Source organism: Accipiter gentilis, chromosome 2 (assembly GCF_929443795.1).
Source record: "Accipiter gentilis chromosome 2, bAccGen1.1, whole genome shotgun sequence".
In the NCBI taxonomy this organism is placed as follows: domain Eukaryota; kingdom Metazoa; phylum Chordata; class Aves; order Accipitriformes; family Accipitridae; genus Astur; species Astur gentilis.
Genome location: NC_064881.1, coordinates 18,766,725 through 18,778,743, shown reverse-complemented (window position 1 = coordinate 18,778,743; position 12,019 = coordinate 18,766,725).

The following is a 12,019-nucleotide window of genomic DNA, read 5'->3' as shown; positions in this document are numbered from 1 at the left end:
TTAGACTCTGTCCCCTGGGTATGTGCACTGCTGTGAGATCTTTGATATTAATATCATATGTCATTTTCCAAACAATAAAGCGCAGTAGCATACATCTTTTTTAAAAACTTAATTCACATATATAAACACGTATAGAATGGAGTCTTGCTGCCTGTGTGTCAAATCTCTTTCGAATGGAAAAACGAAATAAAGATAAAACCTAAAAGCTGAGGTGTCCTCTGCAAGACTGCAAAGCTCTGTTGATTTCTAGAGTAAAAATAGTATATAAATATAAATCTAGCTTGTTATTCATTAACAGAGCTATTAGCTAGTCTGAAGAGGAGATTATTAATGCAATTCTGTCTCCTTTTTGTGGTCAGGGAGCAGTTCCATGTCTTCTCAGTGGAAAGCAGGAGAGGAGCCTTTCCTTTGTTCTACCCCAAATCATTAACTCCTCAAGAGTCTCAGAGCTGAACACCATCTGATACCTACAAAGACTGTGCAACTAGCACTAATTCCTCAGCACTTCACAAATTAGCACAAATAAACTATACAGAGCAACACACTGACAGAGTTATACAACTTTGAAGCAGTAATAATTTCTATTAACATAAGGCTGCTACTGTGGAGACACTGCAAAATACTGTATACGAAGTGAATAATATTATATTAGATATTATAGTATAATATCGTATCATAATAGAAAGCTCTTCTAGCAAAATTAAGGCCCAGTGAGGCTTTGGCATTTATAAGCAAAGGTAATGATTGAATTAAGAGAATCCCAGTTAGAAAAAAATATTTTCTTCTGTGGCACAGCAGGTCTTCCAAATGCTATTGTTGAGCAAGTTGCCAAATGCATGAACAACGCCTCCTGGATCAGTAAGTTTGTTTTAAAAGAAAACTCATGAGAGATGAAATCAATTGCTGTTGTGTTTTGTCAGTGCAAGTTCATCCACATCTTAAATCCCTTTTAAGGTCCCATGTGAGAACATCAGCCCCACTATATGCTGTGATTAGAGGGACAAACTGACCCAAATAAGTAGTCCTTAACCCGGGGCATGTTCAAATACTAATTGTGATCCTGAAGATTGAGGAGCTCTTCTGCAGGGGCACAAGGAGTGGGCTTCAGACATAAAGTCACCAGAATTTAAGTGTCTACTGTGAGCCAAGGTCATCTTAAACTTCCAGAGTAATCAATGGAGACATCGCCAATACAGTCAATGAAGCCAAGAGAGAAATTCACCTTATCCTAAGACAAATGAACAAAAGAGGCATTTGCTCTCCTAAAGAGAGATGTCTAGAGCTGTTTGAGATGCTCTAGGATGCTTGGGACATAACCAGGGGAGGCTGAGCACAAGACCTACAGAAAATCTTTGCCCTTCAAGATCAGCAAATGGTTGCCAGATGAAATACCCTGGCGCATCAAAAAGGTCACTAGACACACATGATTAGGCAACCGAATCCCATCTGCACTGGATAGTCAGCTGAAGAGCTCCCTAAGGAGCTCTAAGTTTATGCACTAGACAGTGCACATATGCATTCACTGCTGAATTTAGGTAGACAGCAAAATCCCAAGTATTGTGTCAGTTCCATAGTTCCTAACTACAAGATGGATGGCCACATACTTCTGACTGTCTGAGTACATGGGATACTGAGAGCAGAGCAGAGGATAATCTTAGGAGCAGTTACTTGCTGAACACTGGACAATGATGACCCTCAGAGAAGAAAAACATTGAAAGCACTAACTTACACACTTCATGTGTTGAAAGTCTTGGCATGTAACTAGTCACACTGTCCCAGTTTATTTACTCTTCTCAAACAAAAATAAACAACCACAAATCCTCAGGTCTATGACAAGAAGACACTAATAGTATTCATCTATTTCCAGAAACAGATGGGGTAAAAGTACAGGCGGTAAAAGTTCATGGTAAAGATGGTCAAACAATTTGGGGATAAAGAATTACCATGGGAAGGGCCCCACTCCTGGTTCATTTGCTAGGCTGTCTTTAACTCAGACCAGCAAGCCCTACAGTAGCACAACATTTTTCCATCAGCAGGTCAGGAGGAAAGGCATATTTCATGCTCACGTCGCTGACCCAGACCTCTGGCCGAAAGGGAGTGATATTGATGCACTCTGGAGCAGGTTTATCTGACTCTTAATCAGAAAGCCATTAGCCTGACACAAGGGTCAAAGTAGGGAGTATAAAATGCACTGATATAGGAGGGATCCGCATGATTTCCAGAAAAGGCTTGGAAAAAGAGAGTCTGTGGTACTTCCTCTAATTATTTTTATGACCATGTTGGACTTCAAAACAGCAGCTCAGGAAAAGAAACAGTGAGGTAAAGCCTTGACCCCCATGAAATCAATGGGAATTTTATTACTGACCTCAGTAGGACAAAACTTGACTTTTTCCTAAGTTTAAAAGAGTGCCTGCTTGTTTTGAGCATATAAATATCACAAGATGGGCAGAGATTTCAGCGAGACTGAGAAATCTCCCTCTGATTTCCTGCACAAACCAGAGGCTGTCAAATCCAAAACGTTGGCGTAGCTCGTCCCTGTTGCGTCTGCTTCCCTGCTGTGTCTGTCAGGGCCCTGACTGCACAAACTGGCTTGAATTGCCCTGGCCAGCCTCACCTGGGACACCCACCACACCTTCTGCCCACGGGAGCCCCCTTTCAGTCTGACCCTGAGCTGCAGACTGGCTTTCCTGGATGCACACTGGGCCAGTGTGGCAGACAGCGTTCTCTCCAACCCTATTTCTAGCTGCAGCTCCTGGACAGACATCAGACCTGGGCAGTAGCCCGTTCCTGACTGGTGTCCCTGGCTGGACTTTGGACCTAAATCATTCCTTTGGCTTGTCAGAGACTGTCAGCTGAAGCTAGCTGCAGCAGCAGGACCCTGTTGCGGGACTGTGGCTTGGTTAAACGTGTAACAAATGACAATTGCGGCCAGTTTTCTAGGGAGAGCAAGAGTAGTCCTCGTTGCTCCTTTGCTGCTCTGTTTAACGTCTATCTCCCTAATACGATACCCAGAAAGTTAGGTTCAGCAAATGTAACTAAAGCGTTCAAACCGCTGTGTTTGCCTTTTGTTCTGTCATTTTTACACTGCTAGTGTGGTAGGTGGTTACTCATCCGTCCTTAATGTAGCTAGTGTGCTGCTAGAAATCTATTCTTATTAGAAGTTTAAAGTAATCATTAACAAATTAGACCTGGATGCTTGTTAAGATGTGGATCTCTGCATATGCAGTTTCCTGTCACACTGCAACACTAACAGCATGTCAAAGATTCTGGATGATAAATTCCGATAGCTGCGTTATATGAAAAACCTACTACCAGTGGCAGTACTCCGTCTCCAGTTCTTGTTCTTCCATCACCTTTGCTTGTACTAGACTGGAGGCAAGCATCTTTCAGACTGGTGGTAAGGAACTGGGACAAGCTTGTGCTAAAATTGTGTCTATATTTAATAGCCCTCAAATAATTTTTATTTGGGGGGGGTGGTGGTGGTGTTTGTTTGTTCCCCTCCTCCCCCCCAGCGGCTGAGTAAACTCACACAATCTCTTAACATCCGCTGCATCTATGGCAAAAGCTTTCATAGCATATAAAAGTCTCTCCTTTTGTTTTGAAAATGGCACATCTGTTTTATTTGATTCCTTCTTCTTATATCACTATGTAAATAGGGAGTGATTATTTCCTTTTCTGTGTCAATAGCAATTTTGTAGACCTGTAGTATATCTCCTTTTGGTTCACTCTAGTCTGAAGTTTTGATATAATCTATTCTCTTCTGTGAAAGTTGTGAAATAGCTTTTGTAATCATATGTTCTTCTTCTGAGATGGCAAAATAAGAATTGCATACAGTATTTGCAGTCAGCACATTGTGGAGTTGTAGAGTGGCGTAATACTGCTGTAAAAACAATCCCTTCACAAAAGTGTTGAGAAACAAGATGTTATCTCAGTTTGGAGTTCAACTGCAGCTCTTCTGGCTTAAAGAGAGGCCAGACCTGCAGTTCATCTACAAAGGCAAGTGACTGACTCGGTAACACAAGGAATTTTAAACAACTTAAACTGCAATCACTTAAATTATTATCCCATTCAATTAAACAACCGATCAACCCTTGATCTGTTGGACCAAGGCTTGGGTAATAGGGGATTGAAATAGTCTTCTCTAATAATCCAGAGATTCCTACATAATCCTAGGATAATTATAATTCTTCAGGCAAATCCAAACCCTCAGCCTGTATTTATGTACCTAACCTTCACTGCTTAGCTATGGAGGTGCTCAAGCCCACGAGTTGAGTACCTCACTAGATCTTCTCTGGCTACTTGCTAGCTCCACTGAAGTTCTCATCTGGGGGAACTGGGGCAATTTATTCACAGAATCAAAACAAAAGAAGCTAACAATTCTTTATCCCACACTCTAACTGACATAAGTAACACCAATGCCACTTCTTCCACGTGGCAACTTTTCTAAAAAATTTTAACGTTCAAGTTCCTGCTACCTGACCTTTTTCAGGCTGACACTGGTTAAACAAAGAGCCTGAGTTGATAGGACAGAGTGGGTTGAAAACATGCCATTACCTGTGTTGTAAATTTTTGTGCATAAAAAAGAGAAATTCTACTGCTGGCATTGTCAACCTCCCAACTTTGTAAGCCAAGGGAGAAACAAAACCTTGACAGATAGAGGGGGAGTAGGGAGTAAAATGGAGTGATACCAAATGTTGCTAAAAAAATTTAGTCTGTGAAATTATTTTTGTCCCTGTATTACATTCCTTTCTTTGATAATCACTTAGGCAATTAAATTTCCGAAATGGAGAATGCGTTCTTCACAAACTGAAATTCTGACATATCGTGCAAGGAAATCATCATACCATGCCCTGATGCCTATTTGAAAGATTGCGAAGTCTTTTTACTAATTCTGCAAAGAATGTGTTTCTAATGGAAACTGTTTTCCAAATTAAAATAGTGCCTAGATAAAGACAGTCGACTGCATGATGAATGCTAAAGCTGCTGATTAATAGTTTATGCATGAAGTAGATTAGTTGGTAGGTAACAGACCAAGGATGTCAAAGAAGGATTAGGAAAATGAAAAGCAGCCCCCACACTTGTGGTTGCTCATACAGTAAACAATAGTGCCTCTCCCAGCACAGCAACAACTATGTGTTTTCATTATATATGCAAATGTTTTGTAGTGCTTCTTGCTATTTTTGTTAGTATCATGTTTGCTCTGTTTGTTATATCAGAAGACATCACTGGCAGAGATGCTCTTTTTGCAGTCAGCTGTCTTGCCTAGAGTAATAGGGGTAAAATACTTAAGATGAAACAAATGCAGATTAAATAGACATATATAAGCCAGGCTATAGGAACATAAGTTAAAAAGAAGAGACGTCAGACTCTGGAGTCCTGGAGTTACTGACCCAAGCCAGTCCATCCGCATGGATCAGTGAAGAACTGTGAGGATATTTTGGCTGAAGCCCAGAGGCCCTTACTCACACAGCACCATAGCCACACGAACAAACTCTCTGTGCCCAAGATGCTCACTAAGCAGCTCTCTGCAGTACAGTTCTTGGTGCCTCCCTTCACAAGGGGTTTAGAGCCGGTCCCCGTGCCCTGGCCTTCGCAGCATGGTCAGTCTGCAGCTCGTGCGGACACCCACAATGAAGCTGTGACTCTTCAGCCTCACTCTATAGGAAGTTATGGGAACAGCAATCTTAGGAAGGGTCCTATGGTATTGTTAAAATATGTAGGCTGAGATTTTTCACAAACCATATCAATAAGGAAGACTCCATCAGGCTTTTCTATTAATATTTAGGTTTTGAGAGCCTTGTAAAAGCTACAACTCTTTCTGGCAATTGGGTCCATGTTGTGTTTCCAAATTTTACCTAGAAACCCTGAGTACTGTGGCATGCTCGTATATTGCAGTGCTGTTTCAGGATCTGGGGTCTTTTCACAGTGTGCTTCCTTTTTCAGGTTTTTCTAGCCCCAAATTCCAAACTACAACTATATTTTCATGTGATAACCTCCAGCAATAATGAAATATAGACAGGAATTACATTTCTTACCTATCTTTCACTTGTTATTCAAAATATTATGTTATAGGAATGATTTTTTTTCAAAGACTTCTGATTGCTGCTTTTCTATAGTTACAGAAATTCCCCAACTGCAGTCCTGTTACAGCTGCAATATACAGCAGTGTCCCTGGCTTGGAAGACATGTTGCTGTCTGAAAATATTTCCTCTTCACTTATTCCCAGTACTCTTTCAAGATTATCACTGTGAAAATTAGGCGTTTTTTTAAATGTTCCTAGTTTTGTCTTGTTTGCTGACCTGCAGATGACTTGACACCACTTCTGTCGGCCCAGATGTAGTATACTAACTTCTGAATGTTGCAGCTGACTGTTCCCTGAAGTCCAGATGACAGAGGACAACCCCTTTTAGCTGGGGGAAAATTTGGATGGATATGAAAGAAGGTGGAAGGACAAATGAAGACCTTTGCATCTGTTCAGATAAGCCGCTAATTCAAACACATTTGCAATTGATTATAGATCAAGGAATGGTCAGCAGAACTAACTAGCATGTTCCAACATAGTATGTCTCCTTATCTTATCTTACAAACACCCCAGCTGGCTCTAGGTGTCCCTGCTTGAGCAGGCGGACCAGATGACCTCCAGCAGTCCCTTCTAACCTCAGCTGTTCTGCGATTGTGACAGAGCTGGACAAAAAGAGGAGTCCTAAGTGAGTAACAAAATCATGCCTGGGCCAGAAGTACGGCTATGTCATTGGTGTAGGAATTGGAGGGTTGAGAAAGCACATAAAAGCATGAAGGAGCAGGACAAGACCTGGGAAAATGAGGATGAGTGCACAGAAGCAGTAAAATGGTTGAAATGGGGCATCAACAGACTGCCTTAGATAGGAAGAATGGGTGGAAAAGACACTAGAAAAAAGTTCCTTGCACTTACTGAGAACCTGCTTCTAGAGCTCAGTAGGCAGTAGGAGAATCCAGGCATCTAAAATTTATGAAGGAGGCTTTTTTTTTTTTTAGCATGGTACCATATTGAATGGGTTTATTCCCCTAGGCAACACCCATCAACTTCCTGAGATTAGCTACAGTAAACCGTATCAGGAACCACAGATTCTTTCTAATATACTGCTGAGAAAACCCTTTTTTAAAAACAAAAACTCAGCTGAAGGTCTTACGCCAAACCAAGAATTCTACATGATTTATGGCTATCTAACACACACAAGATACAACTGACACAGTATTGCTGGGACTTTTGTAAGCAGTAAATAAATCATTGCTTTGACAGTCACCCTTTTGCACATTTTATTGATAAATGGAAGCTGGAAGTGGAAGACTTAGTGTTTTAGTAGGATTCTGTTGCTTTCTTCCTAAGTGGTTGAGCTGAAAACTCACTCCATCCTTTCTGAAAACACCCAAGCGTAAGTAGTCATTAACTGGTGAACAAGGAGCCACCCACTTTACATGTGGAGTTTGGTAACTGCTGAACCTCAGAGGTCCAGCCCACTTTGGTGGGGTGAAAACAATCACTGCCCATGACAAGGCCTGCAAGTTATTTGTTTCCATTCTCCCATGCATAATCCCTCATTAGCAAAAAAACCCTTGGGCTTTTGCATTTTATTTTTCTTTCTGACTAAAGAAGGCCACACCCAGCTGCTTTAATTATATTTCTAAATACATACATGTAAATATTATTTCTTTGGCTGGGAGAACATAAGTGAGAGAAGACTTTGGGGGTTTTAATTTATTTTTTTCAAAGAAAGGCATAAATTCATTACTGATATTTACAATAGCTGTTCAAGTCTGATTATAATTATAGACATTAAATCACTAATTATGATTTTATATTCATTTTTCACACAACAGTCATTCTTGTTTGAAACTGCCATGCTTATTTCTTTTTATAAAATTCCCCAGATGTTTAACGGAACACAGTAGAAATGGACATGCAGCTTGAAAAATAACTTTGCTTATATTATGCTTTTTAAAAAGCTGTTGATTATGATAACTGTTTGCCAAAGCACAAGCTCATTAGCCTATGCCAATTCTGATACTGTAATTTAAGAAGCTGTTTAGAAGGGACTTCTTCCATGCTATATGGCCTAGCCTGTTTTCCCTTGTGTTTATATAACTGTGCCATTCAGCTTTGCAGACTATAAGGTCACAGTCGGTTAAGATCATGTAGTCGATCCCATGGTAGAGAACCCGGGGAGAATTCACCAGGGTGAGTTCCTTCCACTTTTCTTCTCAAGTGAGAAAATATTACAGGGTCATATCAGCAAGTTGCACCTAAGCAAAACCTAATACAAGTTGATATGCATTTAACTTTAAAATACTTAAAGTGGTTGCTTACTACAATGAAGGCGCTAATACTAAGTTTCAGAGGAAGGTTACTTATTTCAACATGCTGTTCAGAAATGGTCCAAAGGCTTTAATAAGGCAGTCTGAAATTCTAAATGTAAGCCATTATGCAGAAGAAGCAAATGAGATTCAAAGGATCTCAGCATCCCAGAGAAGTCCATGTGTATAGGAGAAAGAAGATTCATTCCCACCATTCAGTTTTTAGCTTTTTCAATGGTTGAAATAGCCGACTAATATCCCTATATAGACAATCTGAAGAAAGATTCTTGCTGATAACTTACTGGGGTTCTGCTACATGTGACAGAATTAATATCCAAAGGGTCAGTTATATCACCTAATTTTACCTACCTAAACTGCATCCTGTCGATGTTCCTTCTGTAGTCAATGGAAAAGGGTACCTCTAAAGGAAGATTCATCACATCCTAAATAGGTGGCAGGGTAGACAGGATGACAGTCCTCTGGATGTGATTTTTTTTCTTTTTTTTTTTTTCCCTTCTGTTGATTGTAGAGGACCCTATACAACTTACCATCCAATTGGAATTAATTGTGTATGGCAGAAAACTGAGATAAATACCAACCTACAAGTAAGGGTACCAACACCACTCTGATAATGCTGCCACACATTAGTGACTATGGCAAAGCAGCACAGAGCTATATGAGGTACTGTTTTGCTGCTTTGGAGTGCTGACAAAAGCAACTGACAGGTGACTAAGGCTTATCCTTTTAAATCTAAGTTTAGGAATGACTATAGCCCAGGAAAACACAGCCCAAAACGGCTTGGAAGAGACCTGTAGTATGTAATCTTTCGCATTGTTGTACCTATTGTATGACACCATTTTCCAGAGCTCAGATTACAAAAACACTTTCTTCTCACCCTGCCTTTTCATCCAGTTCAAACAGTATTACGAAGACCTGATAGTTTACAAAACCATCAACAGCATGCAGTCTCGGTCACGGCAGTGGCACATCCCCACACAGTGTAACGTCAGCCAGGAAAATGCATTTCTTTTCTCAGCTGAATAATGCAATGTCCACTGAAGATGTACATTTTCATGTAGAACATAGTTTTGGAAAACCACAAATATAGGCATAGCAGAATTATAAAAAGCCTATGGACTTTTCCTCAAGTCTCTCAGACTTTTATGTGAACACCCAGCTAAACTCCAATCACTAAACATTTGCCATTGAAGAGGAGAAGCTGTTTTCTAGACCATGGGCTGAATATTCATGGAAACAAATCTCTGAAGGAAGCCAGGCCCTAAAGAAGGCGGGAGCTGAACTTCATCTTCCAGTTAAAACCAAACACCCAAAGGGGAAAGAACAGATAAGGCAATGCACAGTGCATTGAACATAAGTCACTGAAAGTCACGATGTCATATAAAAAAGACAAAAACTGTAACTATGATATAAAAATAGGATTATAGCCTGTGGACACAAGAAGTAATCCATCTGATACACTCAGCAGTAGCTAGAGTACTGCATAAAGATATCGGTCCTATACTTCAAAGAGGACATGGTCAACTGGAAGAGAAAGCAGCAGGAAGGATCATCAGTCTAGAAGACAAGACATACATGATTAAGTGGTTTCATGTGTTTGGCACGCAGAGAAGTCTGAGAACATAGTAATTATATTTAAATATGTAAAATAGTGCTTCACAGAAGAAGGAAACCACCTGCTCTGCAAGGCAGGGAAGACAACAAGGGGCTCAGACTGCAGTAATGAGGCTGGACACAGGAGGTTTCTGACTGACAAGACTGTATATAGATCTGGGGGAGATTAGTTGGGACATTGTGTTTTCTAGAACCAGTTAGAAAACTTCTGCCAGGAATGGCACAAGCACAGTGGTCCTGCTGCAGGACAAGCTACAAAATTACATTTGAGGTCCCTTTCTGCTCTACTACAGTGTAACACACTTCAAGTTTGACCAAATGTGTGGAGTATGCTACTTTGAAAAGGGCTGAAAACCACCAGCTCCCACTGTCTCTGTTCGCTATGGCTTCCTCTCCTTGCAAGTGACTTTCAAACATGTAGCTTTGTTTACTTTCTCACAGCAGCCAGGAACTGCCCAGGGACATTTAGCCCTTGATTTGCAGATGTTGACCTACTCCACAGAGAACAAAATGGGTAACCATCTCTTTTCCAAGAGGTTTGTAAGCTGCCATTAAAAAATACCTGTGTTTAATCAGAGAGACTTAAGATCACTTATAAGTGCTGAGCAGACAAACCATGACAGAACTTGACTACCAACCTTCTGTTGCATTCCAGTTGCAACAGATACGTATTCTTCTAAGTATTGTCATCCTAGACACCTGGACAAAGTGCCAGTAATAGTAACAATAATGGTAATGATGATGATGATTTTGTATTGAGATTAGCAAAATCACACTAGAGTTTCTGAGGTATGAATGTGCACTTGAAAACTTCCTATGCTTTCTCATTCTGCTCTGTTATTTACAGCTGTGTTCACTGTTCAAAATAAAACCAGTATGCTAAAAATAGGAACATATATGGAAACCCACACACAATCATAGGAAGGCCAATGCAGTTTATAGTTTCAACAGGTGTTAGCAGGCTAAGGTAAACTTGAAGCATCACTTCCTATCTCACCAAGGCCTACATTTTACTAGTAAGACTTGCATAGTGGGAATCTTCAGTGTGACTTCTATTTGTTATATGTTAGGTAATTGTAGGTAAAAGAAGAAAATTTTTTTATGGAGGTGGATTCCAAGGGGTTATCTGCACTCCATTCAAATACTGATTGTACAGCCCATCTACCGTGCTATTCTATTACAAATCTGTAAAATGAAACTAAAGTGGGCACAAAGAGGTAGAACAGGAAAATTCTTCAGATGGAATGAATGACAAGTACATGTATTGCCTCAGGTACAGACAAGATAAGTTACTTAACCTCTCAAAGCTTATCTTTTTTGGAAGAATATACACATGGTGAAAACTGGGCAGAATGCAGGTAAGCCTAAAAACAGATACTCTTGAGCTGTGTGCATACACTGCATAATAAAAATGAGAGATGCTAGTTTTGAAACCATCTTTGAGATGTAAGACTTTCTGGTAGAAAAAAAGAGCTGGAACTTTAATGTCTAAATATACAAAGGTTAATGTTTGGGCTTGGGGCTTTTAGAAAGAAATACGTATAGTACCAGTAACAAGCAAGAGGTGGAACTCAGCACTCTGAAGGGTTAAAGTGAACTTTAGTCTTCCACCGATCACCCTCTGGTACTGTGTCTTCATAAATTTCCCCCATTTATGGAGTGTTTTTGATGGCAGGCAATTCTTTGTTGAAAGTTAAGTGCTCTTTTATATGAATAAATAAAGAAGGCTTTGGTTTGAATGAATACATTATTTTGACAAATGTTTATTGGAAACTCAATTATGGCTTCATAAATCAGTGCTATCTGTGGTACATCAGGTGAGCTCACCCATACCATCAAATAGCACGTTGAATATTAGTAGGATAATTAAAACAATTCTGTTGAATGTTGTCCCTTTTACCCAGGTCTGACAGTAGTCAAAACAGGAAGAAATTGTTTATTATTTTTATTTAACTTATTAAAATACTTCTTGTAAGATGTAATGGACATACTGAATGAAAAAGAAAAAAAACCCATTTGTTTTCAATTTGCAGTTAGATTAAAATGACAAGGTCAG